This window comes from Halichondria panicea, chromosome 1, assembly GCF_963675165.1.
Source record: "Halichondria panicea chromosome 1, odHalPani1.1, whole genome shotgun sequence".
Classification (NCBI taxonomy): Eukaryota; Metazoa; Porifera; class Demospongiae; order Suberitida; family Halichondriidae; genus Halichondria; species Halichondria panicea.
In genome coordinates this window covers 1,236,549-1,259,362 of record NC_087377.1, presented here as the reverse complement: position 1 = coordinate 1,259,362, position 22,814 = coordinate 1,236,549, and the positions used below count along the sequence as shown (strand labels likewise).

At 39.7% G+C, this 22,814-nt stretch overlaps 5 long non-coding RNA genes across 6 annotated transcripts; 3 read left to right on the top strand and 2 right to left on the bottom strand.

Moving 5' to 3' along the window:
* The first annotated feature begins 67 nt into the window (after positions 1-67).
* On the top strand, positions 68-1,040 carry LOC135333919 (uncharacterized). Its single transcript, XR_010394131.1, has 5 exons — positions 68-134; positions 307-390; positions 474-721; positions 777-917; positions 979-1,040. It is a non-coding gene; the product is annotated as an uncharacterized LOC135333919 (long non-coding RNA).
* A 2,258-nt stretch (positions 1,041-3,298) lies between these two features.
* LOC135333220 (uncharacterized) lies at positions 3,299-4,916 on the top strand. Its single transcript, XR_010393780.1, has 4 exons — positions 3,299-3,751; positions 4,055-4,130; positions 4,328-4,446; positions 4,722-4,916. It is a non-coding gene; the product is annotated as an uncharacterized LOC135333220 (long non-coding RNA).
* On the bottom strand, positions 4,284-5,391 carry LOC135333227 (uncharacterized). Its single transcript, XR_010393781.1, has 4 exons — positions 5,258-5,391; positions 4,920-5,125; positions 4,704-4,808; positions 4,284-4,425 (listed from the first exon to the last, which is right to left on the bottom strand). It is a non-coding gene; the product is annotated as an uncharacterized LOC135333227 (long non-coding RNA).
* A 4,195-nt stretch (positions 5,392-9,586) lies between these two features.
* LOC135333596 (uncharacterized) lies at positions 9,587-10,980 on the top strand. The gene is made up of 3 exons (XR_010393992.1): positions 9,587-9,996; positions 10,357-10,406; positions 10,456-10,980. It is a non-coding gene; the product is annotated as an uncharacterized LOC135333596 (long non-coding RNA).
* Positions 10,977-16,170, bottom strand: LOC135333924 (uncharacterized). 2 transcript variants are annotated; one of them, XR_010394135.1, is made up of 4 exons: positions 15,746-16,170; positions 15,216-15,651; positions 14,886-15,157; positions 10,977-11,225 (listed from the first exon to the last, which is right to left on the bottom strand). It is a non-coding gene; the product is annotated as an uncharacterized LOC135333924 (long non-coding RNA). The 2 variants fall into 2 exon arrangements; XR_010394132.1 differs by having other exon boundaries at positions 14,886-15,651.
* Positions 16,171-22,814: the final 6,644 nt, after the last annotated feature.

The window sequence follows — 22,814 nt, the reverse complement described above, 5'->3', positions numbered from 1 at the left end:
CATGTGTGCAAAAACAAGAAGGGGGTGGGGCTCACTATTTCTGCACATGCGTAGATCTGATTGCGCAACCTCCTCGTGGGGATGAAGAAACTCACCAGAGGAAAATGGTGTCTTTCCAACCACCCAAGCAACTGGTAAGTGGATTGCTGTGTATAATATAATAATCCTATAGTTGTGTATATGTAACTAGTAAGCGCAAGCATGAGTTTTGCTGTTAGGTCATTGTCACAATAATATTATTCTGTGCATTGCAGTCTGTATTCTGCAACCAGCTATTACAATTATTGCTTGTTTTGCTGTTTGCAGATGTCTCAACTCTTAGTGACAACACAAACCAGCGAGCGAGATTGATGTCACTGACTGGCTCTGCATAATCATGGAGGCACCGTAGTGAGGACTTTTATTCGGCATAATAATTAATTAAGAGTATTCAGCAACCATGCATGCTAACAACGTTAATTGTTGTTCTGCAGATGTCTTCACATTTCAACTCTAAGTGACAACTTGGTTTTAAAACTTCCTTTGTGACCTTCTAGCATGCACACGTCGAGTGCTTTTCAGAGTGGTTTTCTGAACATGCCATGCAGCGAGATCGAGCACAGTGATTGATAGCCTCCTTCAAGGCCTCAACAAGGCGGCCTAGAATCGAGGCTAAGTGATCGAGTGATGGGCTGAACAGTGCAGCATGAATTATGTTGGAAGCAAGCTCTCAAATAGACAAGTGAAGGAAAATATTATAGCCAATAATTTAGCTAACAATTATTGTGGTTTTGCAGCTGATGTCTTCAATCTTTCAACTCTACACGAACCGTGCAGCGAGAGTGTCACTGACTGCTGCAGGCTTGCATGCGAGCACTATAATTATGGTGATGGACTGAACAGTGCAGCATGTTGGAAGCAAACACACAATTAGACAAGTGAGGAACATAATAATTATAATAATTATTGAGTATAAGTGACTATCCTTTTTTCTCTCAGGCCTTCCAGCTGCAAGGGTGTACAAGACCCCCCCCTGCATGAGAGTCCTAATCCAGTTACCCCATGCAGCCCCCCCCCCACAACATCCCATCAGGTGAGCATAGTATTGCTGAGTGCATGGATGGGGAATATATTACTGGTTACACTCAAAGTAGGTCTGGAGTGTATCTTCCAGTACATGTAAAAAACTATATAGAACTATCTAAGTACTTTGCCCTGACGCTGAGGAGACAGTTTCTCTCTTATAGCTCCAGACATTCAGTCTGTGTGACTAGTAGTACCTCACAAACCTAGTATAGGAATTGCTTACAATCTCAAGGATAGCTGGTACAGAGGCTTGCAATTCAATCTTGTTATCTGAGTAAGCTGACCCCATGCCTTGGAGTTGTGAGAAGTAGGTAGTGTCTTATGTCTGTGGTTTACCAACTGTTTTGCCTCAGTCACACACTTGTGGGTTTTGTGCACAGTGGGAAATGTATACATGTTTTGGCCATTATACAGAGGTGGCGTGAAGGGGCTGTTTTATTTATACACAAGAGTACTCTTGCTTGGTGCAAGTTTAGGCTTAAGAAATCATTATCTATTGTGGTTTTGCTGTTAGGAAATTCTCTGTTGCACAATGGCCTTGTTAACAGCATTGAACATGCATGTGTTCTTATCACTTTGATTCCCACTGACTACACATGCATCACACCTGCAGACTGAATTACTGCTGCATGCGTGTAAGTCCCGTTTCTACGATATCAAAGGATCAAGATCTGTGACAGAAATCAGAATGAAACTCAAGTCTGGTATCTTCCATTGTCTGAGCTCTGTGATATTATAAGGTGAAACAAATTAAAACAGATACTACACTTTGCCCATACCTAATTTATAAATATGCTAAATTGATTTCAATGAGGTAACACATAAAGTGGGCAAAGTGTAGGACTGTATTATTATATCTCTATTGTAATACCTAAGGGAGAATGTTTTCATTTAGCTTATGAAATTAAGAATTGGCGGACTAGTTTAAAAAGCTTGAAGTGTTTGGAAGAGAAGCAATTTTAATTTTGCTCATTTGCTCTGAAGCAGAGGTACAAGTGCTCTTGTACTAGTGTGTGGCCTTCTCTCGAGGAGGTAAACGCGCAGCTCACCTCGAGACTTCTGGTTGTACTTACATTGAGAGTGTTTTCACAGTTTTGCATTGGTGCCATCTGAGCTAAGTAATGTGAACAGGTGTGTGTATCTCTGCTTCTGAGCAAAAGTCTTACTACCGTATAATTATAGTGGGTACATTTTCATGGGATTCGTTTTAACTGAATGGGAAATTGTGATTTTTGCGAGTATAAATTTCGTTAGTATGCGTTACGGTGAGCACACGTACGTTTTCGTTGGGGAAATTTTTGTGTAGGCCAACTTCCCCACGAAATAACGAATATTTTACCCCACATTACCCGCTATACGATATGCATAGTATACATGACAACGTTGTTTTCAATTGATAAATAAGTTACAAAAATTGGCGCGGTAATTGCATACGCCATGGATTTTGATTGCTGTCTCGATTTTAATGTGTTTGCTATCTACTGAGGTTGATTTAAAGCCTGCCTGTTGTCTCATCATTATCCCTTCTATGTATGCCAGCAAGGGTATCCTTCAAATCCTACCTACCATAACTGGTTTTATATTCTCCTATCCATGTGTTTTCTGGTGCTTTAAAGCTTACATTTTGTCCATTAACTATACGGTCGCAAGAGTGTTGCAATACTTAAGCAGCAGATATTATTAACATTTTGGCGGTATATATACCGGGTCTAAGCTGGTGTCCCATGGACTCTGTCGCCGTAGAGGCCGTGACTGTGGTTATGTTTTGGGGGAGTCCTGAGAGAGGGGCCCCCGCGGTTAACGATAGGCACGTAAGTGTTTGGGAGGCCCTCATGCATTCAGTCCCCTCCCGGTAATCACATTGTCAGATGGAAATAGTATTGTTTTTGTGTCTGGTGGTAACGCATTTAGAAGAGATGGATCGTACCTCCCTTTTATAATGAGGGAGGCTATAAATTTGTTGTATAGGTGATGGTGGTAACAGACTCGGGGGGTGGGAGGCTCGAAAATTAAGCAGCAGTCAGTAGATCCTCATGAGGCAGTTTTGTAAGCAGCTGTATTTGCACGTGTAGGCAGGCATGCGCAGTGTTTATTTTAGTGTTGCTATAGTTGCGAATATAATTATCAAAGAACCTCTGATGTATATATAGCGCCATACAAACCATAATAATCTTTCAGTGTATTCTGTCCAAGTCAATGTGGTCATGCCGTGACACACACTCTAGTCTTAACCGATTATACGCCATGACGTCATGTTGCGGAAACACCCCCGCAGCCATATTGATTTTTAAAAAATGCACAAATTAATCAGTTCTTAGAAAACTGTTCGTAACTTGAAAGCGCTTCGACTTTTGATTGTGCAAGTTAGACTAGGAAGAAAGACCAGTCAAAGATCTACAAGATGATGCCCGAATCGCTTACTATCTCGAAGGATTGGCTGTGATCTGCTTCTGTCAAGCGGTAAGTAGTAGTTACGTATAATACTGCTTTGTTACATGGCTTTTTAGATTCGCTAGAAGCTTCATACAGCCTAATACTTATTGTAGTAAGTATATAGGACGTAGCTGTAGAGTTTGTAGTGCTGAGAAGCGTTGCTTAGCCTTTTTCTGTGCAGCACAAGGTACTGGGTGTGGCTTATAACCTGAGGCAGCTATGTGTAAAGAGAAACAGTGACAGTGGTAAAAAGGTGAGTACAAGCTTCCTAAGCTGTATGTTGACTACTGAATGTTTAGAGTCTACTTTAGGGCCTGCATCACCTATTATAGACTTCAATTTATTTAAAATCATGCCCATAAAATTAATATTAAAAATACAACCGGTTGTAGTTGCTACAGTACTTGTTCGTACTTGTTGCATGCGTTTGTAGAATTGCTAGAAGCTCTATGGTCTGGTACTGACTGTACATGGTAGATAGTAGTTGTATCTAGAATTGGTAGTGCTAAGCAGCATTGATTAGCCTTCTTTGTGTACGTACGTACACTACATGTAGGTGTGACTGGATCCAATAATCAGAGGTGGGGCCACGTATGTACAGTGAACAGAGGAACAGTGGCAGTAGCAGCGAGGTGAGCCAGGATACGTATTACGTTTGTTGACTACACCAACATTATGTTTAGAACTCGTGTGTATAACCTATTATGTAATTATAATTATATAGCCCTTGAATAGTAAAATAATAGCCTCGCCTTTTGTTCTTCGAACCTTGAAAAACATTTTTTTTACCATCAGTAACGATTATAATTCTTTGCGTAACTAACAATAGATATAAAAAAGTGTCTGATGTCTGTGGCTACTGCTGATACTTTGCTGTCACACTATGCACTGCCACTGGGTCCCTTTTGGAGTACCTTGGAGTCGCCTCTGTCAAGAGTAGAATACACGGTTAGACACACGCACACACACACACACACACACACACACACACACGCAAACACACACACACGCAAACACACACACGCATGCACGCAAACACACACACATACGCACGCACGCAAACACACACACATACGTACGCAAACACACACACACACATACGTACGCAAACACACACACACACACATACGTACACACACACACACACACACACACACACGCACAAATCCACTTACACACATACACACACACACAAATCCACTTACACACATACACGCGCACAGACAATGCCATGTACAGGAAGGTTGACGTTGGTGGTAGGACCTTCACAACAGTGCTCAGCTCATGCAGTGTCAATGTCCTATCCAGATCTACATTTTTGATAATTTATTGTTGTAATTATTGTTGTACTGTACCGGGTATTTGATAATCTTGTTTTTATTCTATACATTGAGTGAAGCCATTTTATTTGTTGCATTTACCTTCAAGCTCCTCTCCAAACTGTTCTCAATCAGAAAACTCATCATCACTGCCCTCCATGACTGGCACATCTCTGTTACCTTGCTGTACTCTGGCTACTGGGTCTTCTATGTCAATCTGTGCAGGTCCCAGAGCTAGTGGGTAGCCTACAATTTCATGCAGCACCTCCTCACTGATCTAGTGTGGCCTCTTAGCCATGCTAGTAGCTCTATATAATATTTTGATAGTGTTTGTTCATGCCAATAATTAATATTTAATTTGTAAACTAGCTACATATTCAAGCGTGTATTGCCAAAATATTTTCTGCACAGTAGGAAGTTTTGACTGCATATATACTTACCTGAACAGTAACTGGACGTAGTAGTAGCGTTAAAATAGCAGCAGCCGCTCCCTGGTTTCTTTAGAGCAGAGAGAAGCCGGATTACTGCGGTTGACGCAAAAATGCGTCTATGGCGTCATACCGACATGACGCATAATGCGTCTGCGGCGTATAATCGGTTAACTTACGTTTTGTCCATTAATTACAATTTTTTGCCCTTTCGGCCGAAACTTGATTTTCGAATGTGAGGTGTATCCTGAAGACTGCAATAAATGTATCTATTGATATAATTATTGTATCTTAACTATTGAATGCTCCCAAGTTGACAATTTCAAGGAAGTTACTTCAGGGACATGTTATTGTTGATGAGCCTCTTTGCATGTATTATTTTGAGTGAGTCTGAGAGATCATGCGGGATGGTACTAAGCCCTCGTCACTCTCTGTCCTGGTATTTCCACACACTGTACAACAGAGAAGTATAGCACATTGTCAAGTTAATTGGTCGAACCATGCACCATCCTTAATAATAATTCACGCTAGTTGCTCCAAAACAATGGAGGGCCTCCCTGATGTCTCCTTTGCTCACATCAGCAGAGAGGCTTCCTAAATAGACTTGACACCATTTGTTTGACTCTGTCTGTGAGGGAATTAAATGACCTGAAACATTTGCATGCAAGCTAGCTAAGTTTAATAGAAGGTACATTGTATCTCTACAATCAAACAATTAAAAGGAGGAAGAGCACGAGTTACGGCCGCCAGAGAAGAGGGGGCACACTGGGGGTTGTAGGAGTTGCCATTCTATCACTGTTGTTCAAACTGGCAACCAACCACACAAACAAGTCAAGTCACCTAATTTTACTGTAAAATGTAAAATACATGGTCTTGCACATGCGCATCGAGGCATATAAAATAACTGTCAAGAATACAATGTATACAAGTGATTTGGAGTGTTGGGTCCAGGTTTAATTAATTAATGTTCTTCTCTGTGTTGCTGATCGTTGTCGTTGGGTTGCTGTGGTGGTGGTCGTATGTCTGTACAATAAAAAAATCAACGATAATTGTCAGCATACAACTATTGAAATGATTATTTTTTTGTGAACTGTTTTTCACTGTAATTGTAATTATGGTGTCAGTTTTGACTGTCACACTAGATCCTGTACAAGGGCCTGCTTCACCCTCCCCTCCGACACCGCCGTATCTAACAACACATGTAAAAAAAGAGCAGTCTGGCCAGTACCGCCTAGCTAGGGGGTAAGTCCTGAAGGTACTACTTTTTAGGGTTAGCATAAGGTACTGCTTTTGAGCATAATAATTTGCAATTTGACAAATTAAAAACAATGTATGTACATGCAAGTGATTTAGTTCAATACTCAAGTGGTCGGTCCTTTAATCAATCAATGTTCAATCTTGCTGTGGTGCCGGTGGTGGTCGTATGTCTGTACAATAAAAAAAATCAACAATAATTGTCAACATACAACTATTGAACCAATAGTTAATCTTTAGCTCACAACCTTTAGGAAGATAAACTGTGAAATCTTATTTTCGCATGTTTTGCTATTTCTGTGAATTAGAGACTAGAATGGCGTCTCATGATCAGCTGCGTCCAATCAGAGCGCCTGGATGGAGCCGCCACTTGCCTCGAAGTCACGTTACTTTCAGTCAATGTGTAGTTGGCAAATCCATTCATACAGAATATTCATATACACGAACTATTAATAATAGCACTGCCTCGAGTTAATTAAGACCTACGTTCAATACAAATAGCTACTTTATTGATTTTGACCATTAATTTTTGTCCACATTAATTAAAACGTTAATTTTTTTTATTGTCGATACTTGATTGTCAAACGGGACAAAGGCGATCCTTTATTTATATAAACCTTTTTTAGGCAAAGATCTGCAAGGAAATTATTATCTTTACTGACTTCAAACCTCCACTATGTGTTTCTGCTATGGCCTTAAATCCAAACTTGGATCACAGAATAATTATGATGAACGGTAAAAAAAAAAAGGAATGTCAGTGACGATTTGTACTGTCACTAACTTATACACGCACTCCATCATCCATTCATTCTTCTGTTCACTCTGGCTCTGATAAATAACTTGCGATGAGTTGAAACCTTGCGGTAAGAACGAATCAATTGAAACCAGATTATCATGAGAATATCTTGAACTAAAAGAATGGTAATGTGCGTGTCCTTTATACCATGCAATCAGAATGCACAGCACAAGTTGAAAAAACACCAGTACATAAAAATTAATTAATGTTACATCTGCAGGGTTCCAAGGTCTATTCGCTCTGGCTGAGAAACAAATCTATATGCGAGTTTGGTAGTTTGTTTGTGTGGACATTGTCCTTGAGGTATTTCTCTTTTAGCTCTTTTAGAAACCTTATACAGTGGACAATTCGTATTTTCTTGCTTTTAGCTGAGATAATAATTGATCTCCTTTCCTCAGCTGGCTCTATAGTACGGCTTGTTCTTCCAGTCCTTCAAATAATAGCCATTGCATGAGAGCAACTTTAAAATTAATAACTAGATCTTTATAAGATGCTTAACATACAGTCCACACTTCAACAGTACTCTCTGGATCACTCCCTTGGAGTCTTTGCCCCGATCATGGTATGTCTTGCCACTCCCACTCTGCTCATAGGCAAACAAGCACACGTTGTACCCTTCCACCACCGACTAAATTAGATTCTACAAGAGAGGTAAAGCACAGCACAGTATTACATGCCAAAACAATTTTCTTTCAACAGAATAATTTAGGTAAAAACCTGTGTCAGAGTTCATGAACTCTATAGACCACCCCCTTACTCTTGGCACAACAGCTGAATGCGTATACACGGATTGAATTAGATAGCTTTCACTTGCCCTTACCTTAATCAACTAATCTTAATTAATGGGATAATTTATGCTTGAGCTGTCTCCTCAGCACACTGTATCAAATATTATAGAGTGTGCCCGGCCCTGCAGGGGATGCATGCATTACTCTTGATCTTCATACACCCTCGAAATATACACGCTACACAAGGAAATATACCGCTTGAATTGAAGTTCTTTCTGGTGTCTGCTCACGATAATTATGTACTGGCAGAAGTCATACAATCAAACGAAAGGAGGAAGAGCACGAGTTACGGCCGCCTGAGGAGAGGGTATATAGTATGATGCACTGGTTGTAGGAGTTGCCATTCTGTCACAGTTGTTCAAACAACTAAACAAAAAAGTCACGTAACTTTTACTGTCGTTTGCAACATTAAATTTGGGAATTGCTTTATATAGTGCTCATAAATTTTCCCATACAAAAACTTCAAAGGTTAATTTTGAGATGTCATCCAAGACGTCCTAGTATAGGTTTTATGCTTGCTTCTAGCTGGTCCTTTTCAAGTCCATGAGTTGTCAGGGGGCATTTACAAATCTTTTTTGTGCAAAGTCTTTGCATGACCCCACAGAACTATAATATATAGAAGTAACTCACAAAGTAATAATTATGAGATCTTCCTTCACCCATTTTGGCACATACGCATCACTTTGTGAGTCTGCATGTGTAGTATTTGTGTGAGATAATCTCTATAATTGTATGTGTGTCAATTAATTTATTATCCAATTGTAGCCGTTGACATTGATTGTTAGTAGAACTCCCTTGTCTATTTAAACTTCAAATTTAGTATTAATTATATTTTTTTGAAAAGCTAGACCTCATGTGTAGCTCACCATAGAAACCACGATGGCACAATATTCCGCCCCACATGCCATCGGATGAACCCCTTCCTTGGTGGATTTGTAAACAATGCATGCCAACATCTGTAGACTGTGAAATATACTTAATTAGTTACACATGTTGTTACTAGGTGAGCTCCCGACACTTACTGCACACATGGCTGAACCTGCATTTGGAGCCGTATTTGCAGTCCCCGCCGTACCTATTGTATTCAATGCAGATTATCGGACCGTGCACATTTTGATTCTTGCTATTCTTTCACAACCTCTCCGGTGTGTGTGCTAAATACGTTCTCAACCGTGTGTACCTTCTTTGTCTTTATGAAATACCTGGAAGCCATAAGGCCACGAAAAAGAATTTGTTGATGGGGAGGATTGTAATCATAGAGAAATAATAATTACAGCAAGAACGTTGTGAGACTAATCTTATTATTTGATTCAGACATGCATCTTAATTATGTATGGCTAGTAAAGTGCAGTGTGTTGCACTGCTTTTGTTAAAAATTCAATTGATTTGGATTTTTATCGGGCTAATGTAACAAATAAAGCGCTACACGTAAAAGTTTATGTTTATATCTTTCATCACTCAAGAGTAATTTAAAGAAATGATCGTCTTTATGTTCAGGATATATGTGACAGGGCCAATGAAAACAGACCTTAACGCGGGCATTTTCGAATCAGTTTTTATTGTTGAATCGGATAGGGCGTCCTTTAAGCTTCAAAATGATACCAAGATCGACCTCCTAGCTACTTTCTTTCCGGAGATATGTTCGAGGGAACGCTACAAAGGTATTGCAACGCCCTCTTGAGTAAATGACGCTCAAACGTCATGATAATTGAAGTTCAATTATTGGCTTCCGGGCACTTCCGTATACTCATAAAGCTTAGTAAAAGATGTTCTGGATAAGACAAGTTAGTTAGATGAAGGCTAGGCGTTCTAGGACTCTCTAGCTAGCTAGTATAGCTATGTAGCTGGATTGCTTGGCACCTAGGAAGGATCTTTGAAGAAATAAAGAGACAAAGACTCCCGTCGCTCAAATGGTAAGCTCTCATGTGTTGTTATAAGCTTGTACTTATTATCTGTGTAATGTATCAGTCTTATAAAAGATCCCTCACTTGTATGGAGCCTACAGAAAGTGTCTCTGTCCTTCATACAGCTTAAAGGAAGCCTAAGTGATCTATTATAGGTAGTCTTTCACTTAGTATTCATCCGTATCGATCTAAGGCTTGATCCAACTTATTAGTAGCCTTATAAGAAGCTTTCCTCCTTTAATTTAGTACTGGTATCACTGCCATTGTGCTTAGTAGTAACAGGCCTGATGGGATGGGTGATCACATCATGGAGGGCCCAGGAAACTGCGTGGAATTGTCGTATAACATTTATATTGATGGTTCCCCCAGGTGGTGGTAAGTGTCGGAGGCCTGAGAAACGCTTGTCTATTGGCTAGAATGTAAGTGACATTGATATTGTGTCTATCTTAACTTACTACTTATCTGTAGGTTGTTATGGAGTGTTTATGAGGACAAGTGGCACGGGATACGTACATCTAAAGAAACAAGAGTGGATCTACGCCAAGCTAGCTAGCTAGATAGCTGCTCTTTCTGATCTATTTCTGTTGCTAAATTATGTTTGTTAAGAAGTGGAGCTATAATATACCTGGCTCCTCTTGATGATTGTAAGTACTGGGCTGATGAAATAGTCCTGTACAAGTTGTCATCTTTTATTTGTTAAAAATAATTAACAATAATAGGGAAATTCCCAGGGAATTTCCCCTCACGTAGACAGTAAATTTCATTGTAAAAAATGAAAGTTCGGTGAGTTTCTTCAACGTCCACACTTGACCTGTTTAAAGCTTTGTAGAGACCCAAATTTTTACAGGTAGGTAGAGGAAGGGTTGAAGTTAGCACCTGTGAAAAAAAAAATTTTTTGCCCATGTTTTTCATTTCTACTAAATTGGCCTATAGCTTAATTTAATTATTGCCGCGTTAAGGTCCGTTTTCATTGGCCCTGTCACATATGCTTTGGCCTTGTTGTCCCTGTGGCGCAATTGGTCCTGGTGGACCTTGTATGCCCTGTGCCCCAGGTAGACCCTGCGCCCCAGGTGGACCTGCCGGACCTATTACACCTGCTGCTGGAGGAATGGGAGGAACTATTGGGAATACTCTGTTACAATTCCACCGACAGAAACCCATGTCCCGGAGCTGCCATGCCAGGAACTTGACGTTTAAAGCCAGACTGGGACATTCTCCCCCTTGTAAGAGAACGGCATCTGTGTATAGAAAGAAATTATAATTATGTCAGCTACGAAACAACTTAATTATGACTAGTCTTGTTTTGTCACGTTAGAAAAAAAATGTGATTAGTGAAATTTGCTTTATTGGCAAGCGAGAGTAACAGCTATTAATACCATAACAAAAATTCCTTCCTATTTCCTGTCCTAATTTTGGCAGGTACATGTATAATTATAGCCATAATCGCATGTTGGCAGGTACCCGTCCTGCACCTGCAACATCTCGACATCTTGAATTCTGCAGCTACACAACCACCGAATTCGAACCACAACCGCTTGAGCAACCACAGGCGCAGGCTAGAACCTTAACCACAGGCATGCCTAGCCTCGAGACCAGGCCGATTAAGGCCACAATAAGGCAAGACCAAAAGTCAAGCATACCTTGAAACACAATTAGGAATGGACTGTCCTGCGTGTGCATGGGTCGCTTTCCAAAGACTTGGTAGTACCAAACCTCTGCCTTCCAACTGAAGTGATCTGGTATGTTGTTGTCTCCTTTCAAATTGACTCTTGTGCTAGGCTAGTGAAAATTAGGGGAATTAACTAATTGCTTTGGCCATAACTTTAAACTGAGTTACAATCGTGCAGGCATGGACATTTTGATTATTGCACAACCTCTCCGCTGTGTGTTATGGTGTTTGTGAGAAAAAGATTTTGTTGATGGGGAGAAATAATAATTACGGCAAGAACTTTACCGGAGACTAATTTTTATTATTTGATTCAGGTATGCTAGCTAGTAGAAGGCAGGATCTGTACATTGTAATGTGTTAGTGTAGAGATTGGCAAACACTGAAGCGCAGTTAAAAACTCGATATTTATTTGGATTTTTATTGGGCTTACATAACAAATAATGCGCTACACGTGAAAGTTTATGTTCATATCTTCCATCACTCAAGAGGAATTGAAGGAAATGATCGTCTTTATGTTCAGGATATTATACAGTACTTAATTGGGCCTTGTTGTCCCTGTGCCCCTGGTGGACCTACTGCACCTAGAGGAATGGGACCAATGGGAGGAATAATAGGGAATACTCGATTCCTATTCCACCGACAGAAACTTAAGTCCCGCAGTTGCCAGGCCAGGAACTTGACGTTGAGTGGATTAGGGCGAAGGCTGCCTGCATGAGTTGAACACTTCACTATATAGCAATGTCATATTTACTCAATCCTCAAGAGTGTATCCATCGAAATTTGAACCTTTGAGTATAGCTTTGAAGGTAGTACAATAATTATAATTTTGATAATCTTCACAAGAGCTTTGTAAGTTGCAGCCTCCGAGTTACTTGCCTGCATAAATTCTTCCACCCTGTGCATGACGCGACTCTTTTAAACTGTCTAGAGGAGATTGCCTGTAGCTGAAGCGTATAATTATAACGATGTCATGCATGACAGAGCCATATTATAGTTCTCTGCCACAGGGACAAGCACTCAGCTATCTGTGCTGTTTAAAAACTGATTTGTTCAGCAGGAGTGAGTCCCCGTGAACATTTCCAGGTTGTCGAAATGAGCGGCCAAGTACAAACTCTTTTGTGACACGAGCACAGTGATAATTTATAATTGTACTGTCAGAAATGTGTTGAGCTGCATGCTTGCATATAGCACAGCGGGCAGTAAATATAAACGGACCAATCACACGCTCACATTATTGTATGTATTATTATTATTATTATTATTAAGACTTTACAGCCTGTAACGTGAATGATATAAAAACAAGTGATTGTTGTAGCAAAGACTATAGCTGACAGACTGTGCCGCATTGAGCGACACAGCTGGATAATTTAATGATTACATGTGAAGCTAGCTATAATTACGTGTGTAGCATCTGTTGCATGGGCACATTAAGTGGTAGGTACATGGGATGTCAGAGACAAAGTTTTGTTTGAAGTGCTCCCAGAAGTAATGGTGGAGTGTATTCTTTGTTGAAGTTAGTGGTGCACTGATATCCATCAGCATAGTGGGCATCAAGTTCCATAACCTTGTGATACGATTGAGGTAGAAGTGTCTGCTTGCGCTGTAGTGATTGGCTTGTACAGTGAGTTTGTTGTTGCAACTGAAGCGGGTGCGACCAGTAACGAATTTGATGTGATCTCTTATGTTGAAGTTGTCCGAGGGTTCCTTTAGTGACTTTACTAGAAACATTATGTCCTGTATTTCAAACCAGTACATTAGAGGTAGTAGCTTCAAATCGGACAGCCTTGATCTGTATGAGCTTGAGTAATCATTGAGTATGAATTTGGTGGCTCTCCTCTGGATTCTTTCTAGTTTTTGAATGTCCTTGATCAAATTTGGTCTCCAGACTTGGGAGCAGTAGGTGACCTGGGATCTAACTAGGGTTATATATAACGATTTTTTTGTGCTGGTTTCTGATTTCATTGAAATCGTCCGTCGGATGAGGTTAAGAGCTCGGTAGGCCTTAGACGATATGAGGTTATAATGCAGTGACCAGGAGAAGTTGTTGGCTATGCACAAGCCTAGGTCTTTTTCTTTTGTAGCAAAGTTAAGGTGAGAATTGTGGATTGAGTAGAGTGTATTAGGGTTGTCTTCGTGCCAGCTAGGATGAGTTATGCGCAGCACATTACATTTTCCTTCATTGAGTTGCATGTTCCAAGTAGTGCACCAGGATGACAACTGGTTGATGTCTGTTTGTAATTCCAATTGGTCTTCCGTAGAAGTGATGCACTTTACTAGCTTTGTGTCGTCCGCAAATAGAAATGGATTGGCAGATGAGATGCACTCCGGTAGGTCATTGATAAAAATAATAAATAACAGTGGGCCTAGGATGCTTCCTTGCGGAACTCCTGACATAACTGGTAAGTAGTTGGATGGAGTATTAATAACACTTGTGAAGTGTATCCTGTCATGTAGGTACGATTTAAACCACAGCCAAAGAGGGCCTGTGATGCCTGTCTTCCAAAGCTTTAGCAACAGCTCATTGTGTGGGACCGTGTCGAAAGCTTTCTTAAAATCTAGGTAGATGACATCTGTAGGTTTTCGGTTTTCTATGTTGTCAAAAACTTGGGAAAAGAATAGGATTAATTGAGAAAGACATGATCGGTTTCTTAGGAACCCGAATTGTTGGCATGTTATCTTTGGTCTCACGAATGTAATAATTTTCTTGTAGATGATAGTTTCAAAGACTTTGGATATAATTGGGAGAAGAGAGATGGGCCTAAAGTTTTCTACAAGATGGGGGTCGCCCTTCTTTGGGATTGGGCAGATTTTGTTGCCTGCATAAATTCTTCCACCCTGTGAACGCGTCTCTTTTAAACTGTCTATAGTATAAAGTGTACACAGTAAAGAGCTTTTAAATTTGGCATCATAATGAACTAGGGTAAATACTTAACCTCTTGAGTAGAGTGATAATTTATAATTAATAGATCTTTATTCTTGTAAAAAGAAATATTTCTTCACTGCCCGCTGTGCTATATGCAAGCAAGCACATTTCTGACAGTATAATTTACTCTTTTCAAAATTAATATCCGAGTTTGGCAGCATCACCCTTGCTCTCCCTGATCTTATTATTATAATAATAACATTTATGGTATAGCAAATTTGCAATTTATCTCTAAACATTTTTTCGCTATAGGTCTACCAATATACCAATTATTAATATACAAATAATTATAACAACCTCACTTACCAGTGCTACATCGAACCTCCTCAAGTAAGTCGCAATCTCTTGATGACCTGCATAGCATGCAGTTTCTTTAATTTTCTTTTCACAAGTGCCTAGTGATGGTAATACAACTTGGCATCCTAATATGGCCTGACATTTATAATTTATAATGTTCAACTTTTAGATTTCTACTGTAACTTCGTCTTTTTCCATATTTCGAACTTTTTTGAACTACACCACAAAGTGTAAGAAAATTACAGCAACTCCTTGTATATCTGTGCAACTCGTGCACTCGTCTGCATATAGAAGTAGTTCAGTCAGTATAAGTCTTCATCTTAGGAAGTATTTATGTACCTTAGGCGATTGCTCTATATCTCTGCTCACGCGTCTGATTTAGGTATCAAGACTCTGTCTTACAAAAAATGTTGTGTTTCCTTTGCTTCTGCATACCCACCTATACCCTTGGATGTGATGACACTGTGGCCATAATTTATAGTCATCTTGAGACATATCAGTGGAAAGCCGCACTTTTCCAACAAGGCCGCCTGATCTCAAAAGTTGCACATGTTTCTCTTCAAGGAATGGCATACTTTCCACTATGAACAAACTACTCACCAGTCAAACAACTTCAGCACAACGCGAAGCCACCAAACAGTAGAGCAGTTGTCAGACATCAAACCAGACAACCAAACAGGTTATACTAGTATTTTACTATAAGGCTACCTAGTCAGTGCCAAGCCCCTCTTGAATTCCTCTTCTCCCATTGTTTTCAGGGCTTCATTGTGGTTTGCTGCAAAGGTGGTTAAGTACGTTAAAAAAGGCATGAAACGAGAAACGGCAATCCCGTTTTCTATATAAGCAGTTACCATTCTACCCCAACGTACCTTCATATCTCTTGCAAGCACAGCATTTCCATCATGGGGTCCCAGTACATAACTATTGTTCAATTTTGTTAATGCCTTTTAGGAATGGAATAAACAATGGTAAACTCAACTAGCCAAAATGAAACACAATAAGTACAACTACAAAATCCACCCTCCTCAATGTCATACCCGTCACGTCTAAGTTCTCCGTTTGTGAGTTGAGTTACACAGACTCTCTCTTCACCCTCCAAGAGGGGGTTTCCATGTACACAGTCCGTTCTTTCTGCAATTTCACCGAGCGCCACTCTTACCATGTCTTGGAGAAGAATCACTATAAAAAAAAGATAAACCCATTAGATAGAAGGGAAAAACCAGCAACCATATGCGCATATGGGTCGACATGCACTTAAAGACCAGCTTTTACGGTAGTTCGGGCCTCTTAAACCAAACAAGTTGGAGAAGTTCCAAAACAATAGAATAAGATAACACGGTGATAATAATTATAAAGGTACCGTTTTTGATAATTATTTCAATTATTTTTTCGCTATTTCCATTTTCTAATACATAATTATACTAATGTTAAAAAGATAATCAACATTTACGTTAGTTGATTTAAAGTGATCGCGGAAGTGAGATCGAGGGTGGAGACAATTAACTGCTTCCCCCCACCCACTAGAATAGATCTACTATATAGGGACTAACCTTGTTTGTGCACGAAGACCCTGGGGGGCAGTATGTGCAGGGGCTGCCTTTTTTCTGGCACACACGACTGACAGGTGCCAGTTCTACATCTACAGCATCTCGCGGTTGACATCTTTAATTTGTGTACATTCAACAAATCTAATTATTACATTTATAATTTATCAAGTCATCGGATGCTAAGTTACTCACCAATCGGTCCTTTGATAGCTTCGCTTCAATTAGCGCTCTATCGTCATCTATGTGTCCTACAAAGAAGCGGAACTGAAACTTTCTGATTGAGGAGCTCATCGCAAGTATATAATAATAGCATAATTATTTACCTTAAGGTCGGTATTATTAACGGGTTGTTATTTTAGCGAATTTAGCGAATTGACATTTTTTCGCTAAATCAACCACTCGCTAATAATACAAACACGTCAGCATTACGTACAATTAGAGAGTAATATTGAGGCGTCGCCAGTCTAGTCATTTCAAACCGCTAAAATTAGTACCCGCCAATAATACCAACCTTAAGGTATATCAACTTGCAATTCTTTCGATGGTCTGAGTATTCCCTGCCATTCAATCAATAAGTAACTGTGAGAAAATCCGCCAAAGATCAGCATAATTATAATTATGCTAACCTTATACAGTACTTACATATTACCATAATTAGCTGCACTGTGAACCCCGTAGCCTTGTCCAAGCCTTGTCCAAGTGACAGTGACTGTGATTAAGCAATAACGCTTCCCAATTACATACATTACATAATTATGGCCTAAAGAGAATTTGATCTTTTTTCTTTTTCATCATTTGTGTACAGTCAACAAATCTAATTATTACGTTTATAATTTATCAAGCCATCGGATACAGGGACTAACCTTGTTGGCACACAGAGGCCCTGGGAGACAGTTTGTAAAGGGCCTGCCTCCCTTCTTGCACACGCACGACTGACAAGTGCCAGTTCTGCACCTGCAGCATCTCTCAATTTGCAGCTTCTAGATCCTGTGATGTGGTGATAAGTAACTAGCTGTTAAGTGATCGCGAAAGTAAGGTCGAGGGTGGGGACAACTGCATGAGCTTCCACCCACTATAGAATAGGTCTACTATAGGGAGTAACCATGTTGGTGCACAGAGGCCGGCCTGGGAGACATACCTGTCTGACAAGGGATATAAAGTTGTGGGCTCTACTCTTAATTATTATTTTAGACATTCCGCGAAAAGAGAAAATATTGGATGTTTCTCCAATTTGAGCGGCAACCCTGACACATGCAGACGTGGGAGGGGTATTTTTGTGTGACAGATGATACAGAAACGTATGCAAATTACGACATATCTTCTCTACAGAGCATGTTTGTGTACTTACCCAATAGGAAATTACTGTATCATGGCTCCTCTACCAGACCCACTCGCTGGTCCTCCGCACTAATTCCATTCATACAGAAACAACCGGCATTCATAATTTGGTAAGAGTGAACTTTTGTCGATGGTTGCTCTGAGGCTGTCAGCTAGTTCTTCGTGTCCGTGGTGTACAACTGTCTCCTATCCTTTGTAAGGGACACAACAGTGATTGAAGATAATCATATACTTCTGCAATAACACAACCATGCACGATAAGTACCGCCTGATGTCTTGTGCCAACCACTCACCATTTAGTGACAGTGGTATACTTATCTAGTAGTAAACACAAAATTAACTAACTTACTCCACAGAGCCACTGCATGTTTTTATGTTTCGGTTGTCTTGTGCCTTTTATAATAATGAAAAGATACGCTATAGTAGGCGTATATAAGCTATGCCTTTTACAGTGCATGTCTATTGCAGTAATATGTATGTAGCTTTGTTGACAGTTCATCTACAACTGAAAATCAGCATTAAAGTGTGTACCTGAGGTGTTTTGACGTACTCTTCGCAGTACGGTCACAATGAATTATAAATTCTTTCTAATCGCATTCAGTGTTATAATCTAACAAAGGACTTGCTAGTGTTTCTCAACAGTAGTGTCCATCCATTATCAACAGTAGTGTCCATCCATGATCAACAGTAGTGTCCATCCATGATCAACAGTAGTGTCCATCCATGATTAACAGTAGTGTCCATCCATGATCAACAGTACACTCTCCTAATTATCGGTTGTATTCTCAAACTCACAGGGCAACATAGGTAACATTTTTCTTTATCCAAATGCCTTATTCTTGTTTCAATAGACAAGGAAGGTGCGACAACAGCACGTTGTAAACAGCTTGGGAAGTTATCACCCATTTTCAACCGTAGCTGCTGCTTGAAGTCCTGAATAGGATTACTGAGGACTGCATAAATGAATCAACCCGAACTCACGTCATCTTTGATTATTTGATCGACTAGCCGTTTCTTGAAATCCTGAATAGGAATAGAATTACCAAGAGTAGTCCATCCATGATCAACAGTAGTCTCCATCCATGCATGATCATATACAGGACATTTTTGGATTTCCCTGGAATTTGGCAGGAATCAATAATAATACTCAACGACATTATTGTGTTAACATTTTTCATAATTTCCAGTTCTCCCTTTAAGTATTTACGTGTAATTATCTGCGTAACAGCAAAATATTTATTAGCTGCGTATATCTATTCGTACAACAGTAGCTAGCTTAATTAAAGGAACACCGTTGGACAATCGTGTAATTGTGAATGGTCTTTGCAACAGCAAAATAAAGAACAGGAAGAATGTGAGCCGTAACTATTTGGACAAACCCTGTTGGAAAGCATACGTCAGCATTACAATGCGAATACCGAACTCATCTCTGTACAGTACGTATATCTCAGTTGCCTCTCTGAAACCTATAATTATAGACCTCTTGAACTTGTAATACTCTGATTCAAGGAGTTCTTCTCACAACGTTACCTTTGCTGAGAATGCTTGGCTCAAACAAGGATGAAAGTAGGTTCTTGTACTTCAAATACAGGTTAGAACTTCCATGCATTTGCTCCAAACCATGTCGTATTTTTGCTTTTGTTTTGATTGTAGTCCCGTAATCTGCTCTTTATATCCTCCTTTACTTATTGAACTGCTTCCTTCAGGTGACGTTAGAGGGTTTATAATGTACCTTCAGATCGTCTAAAATAGTTCTTTAATGTGAGCATAATAAAATCATAATAGTATAAAAAAAATTTTTTTGTTTTGAGATTTTTTTTTTTTTCTTTTTTTTTTCATGTAATATCAGACAATACAAAAGCAACAGACCAAAAGATAAGAGGGGGGGGGCATACAGATTAGCGGATACCATCCTCTGAAGGAGGTAAAGTTTGTTGGCGATGAAGCCACAGGCAGGCATTTCCTCTCCAAAGTGCAATGGCCAGGCGATGAAACAGATGCTTCTTGGTGGAGGATGAGGAATGTGTCATGGTTTCTCTCCGGTTGATGGCATCTATGATGTTGATTGCTTCTTCGCCTAGACCTCCTAGTGTTTCGGCCAGATGGGAATGAAGTTTACACCTATGGAGCGGCAGGCCTGTAGATGGGTGGTGAGTTTGCGCCTAACTCCAACTTCTAGGGCGTGTCCAGGGGAGAATTGAACGACATTGCCGTTAGTTATGTCTCGAGCCGCTTGCAATGTAACATGCATGGCAAACAATAAAATGTATTGTATAACACCTCTTCATTCGTATTAACTGCTGATTCCAATAATTTATGCCGGCCGTAACCAGGACTGGGGCGTTATTTCACTTTGAGGACTTTGGAGCAGAGTCATCAGTGACAACACTCTCTGCATAAACTAGGGACATTTACTCTTGGGACGCTCTCGTCAGTTTAACAGGCTCTGAGTCATCTGCATGTGACTGTACTCTCTACATAAACAAAGGTAGCGATGATTTTAGTTAGGGGCTACAAAGAAGAAGAAGAAGATTGTGTCCAACCTCCTCTGCAGCGCGCCAGAGTGTCCTTGCAAATTAAGCCACAATCATAACAATCACTTTGTCCTTGCTAACAACAAAACAGACCAGATAGACTGATCACAACAGAGAGTATAGACAATATACATGTATAGCCAAAGTGAAATCATGGAAACAGAAGGATGTGTGTATTTGAGATGCAAAATGACTTACAGGTTTTATATTTTCATCCCTATGTGTCAAGATATGCTTTATGTATCCCTTTCCGGTTTTTATGCTCTTGCCACAATTCTAGGAATGTAAAAGAATTAACAGAACAGGTGGTAGTAACTGTTTGCCAGAATTCTGATACATTTTGACACAGTCACACTGACTGACACATGTGCTACCACAAATTGATTTCAAACTTACGCCACAATCAACGGATCCATGAATTTTAATTTTTCTATTGATTTTTGCCCTGAGTGTCTAGAGAATATAAAATAGATGCAGGATGACATTGGTGTGTTGACGTAGCCCATGTTGGACAGCAATGGAGGAAATGCTAGATCCAATAAATAGGCCTTGGTAGATTATGCCAGCCAAGAACTTAATAATAATTATTGTTGTATTATGTAATTATATAATTATTGCTGTTCATAACATAATTATTTGTTATGAAGAGAGGTCCCATACGCTAACCACTACATTTCTGTTGGTTAGATATAATCGTCCGTGTTGGCTATAATTATACTGGAATATAATATATATTTTTTTGTATCAACAAATTTGTGCAGAGGTCAACAGAATATAGTTATAATTATTGTAAGCTCTATTTTGAGGATCAATCTCTGAAAGAGATCGCTTTCTGGAACCAGCATCTCGACATTATATCTTTGCACACTGCTTGCATAATCATTGCTGCAACTTACTCGTCTGTGGAAAGTAAAAGTCTTCATCTCCTAAACCTCGAGTAGGATAGATGAACTGTTGCTCACCTGAGTGAGTCTTGGTCATTACATACTCGTCACTTTCTTTATAATGACCACGTAGACCAGGAAATCGTCTTGGACCTGCTCTGAGTATACCTGGAAATCCCGTGCTCCTCGCAGGCCGTCGTTGCCCCTGACACGTGGTTGACCTGAGCCATGCAGTGTCCTCCGGGACCTGGTGGGCCGTCATTACCTCATTCACAAAAATGTGTACCCATGCGTAAGTAGTACCCTACAAAAATTTTAGTATAGAAGCTTTTTTGGCCCCAACCAACCCATGCCGAATAGAATTGATCTGCATCATCAGTCATGATCCATATACACCCACCTGGCGAATAGGCAGAGAAAGCTGTGAGCTGTACACTTCACACTTTACACTTTTTTTGTTTTAGACATTCCCCGAAAAGCAAAAATGTTGAATATGAAAGTTTTTAACATTCCAAAGACGAGCTAGAGAACAATTATTAGATTGAGACGGATGTTGGGGTATTCCCCGAAAATGTTGAATGTTGTCTTCTTGTATGTGGACATATTAACCAACAAAACTCCGCCTATAAATTTAATGAGAGTACAAATGTCTATCTGACTGAACGGCACTACCAACCAACCACTCTGTCTCAATACTTGTATACTGCACACATAATTTCTAAGCTCTATATTACCAGCTATTCTGAACGGAATCACAAGTCTGCCAGCCAGTTCGATAGCACGGCACAAATAATTTAATTATAATTAATAATTTTACCTTCCCGTGTTTGCTTGTTCTGAGAACGTCGATTTATTAGAAGAGGATCAAGTTCTAAAACATTATCTTGGTCCGTACTTCCTTCTATATACGGAGGATGAACATAATAACATACAGACGTACAACAGTATACTGCTTACTTGTTTCATTTTAAATTGGGAGCATTGTGAAGTGACTTACAAATAGTTACGCGTATATTTGTCGTATTCGTTCTTAACCGTTATAATAATACAATAATTAACAAACATTATTATGCGAGAAACACACGTATTTTAGAAACATGCTGTTTCAGGAGCTATAAGCTTATGAAAGGGATTATACTGACGGTAATTTAGGTAAATAGCTGTGAGCTGGCTAAGGCTATGGCTATATATAGAGTCGCTTTCAATTTGTTTAATTGTCTTTTTATTGTCAAAGCTTTTCCTCGCATTGAGCGATTCATCAGGACAAAAAAATAATAAAAACAAAAGTGACTTTTATAGACAAAATGAACACCTGACCAGACATCAAACCAGACGTTATACTGGTATTTTACTATATATAGGGCTACCTAGTCAACGTTAACACTTCTCGTTGCCTGCATATAACATTGGAGGCACAACAGCTTCGCGTTGGGTTGCCGGCGCTTCATACATTGAAGGACGGATACAACCTTTTTCTGTCAACTGGTGTCTCTCACAGCTCTCCAGCTCACACCTAGAAGCCAAAGACCTTGAAATCATCCATATTTTTAACATTTTATTGAAACATGAAACATTGAAACAACCATTAATTAAGTGATTTGGAGTGAAAACAAAAAGAATGAAAGCACCTCGGGT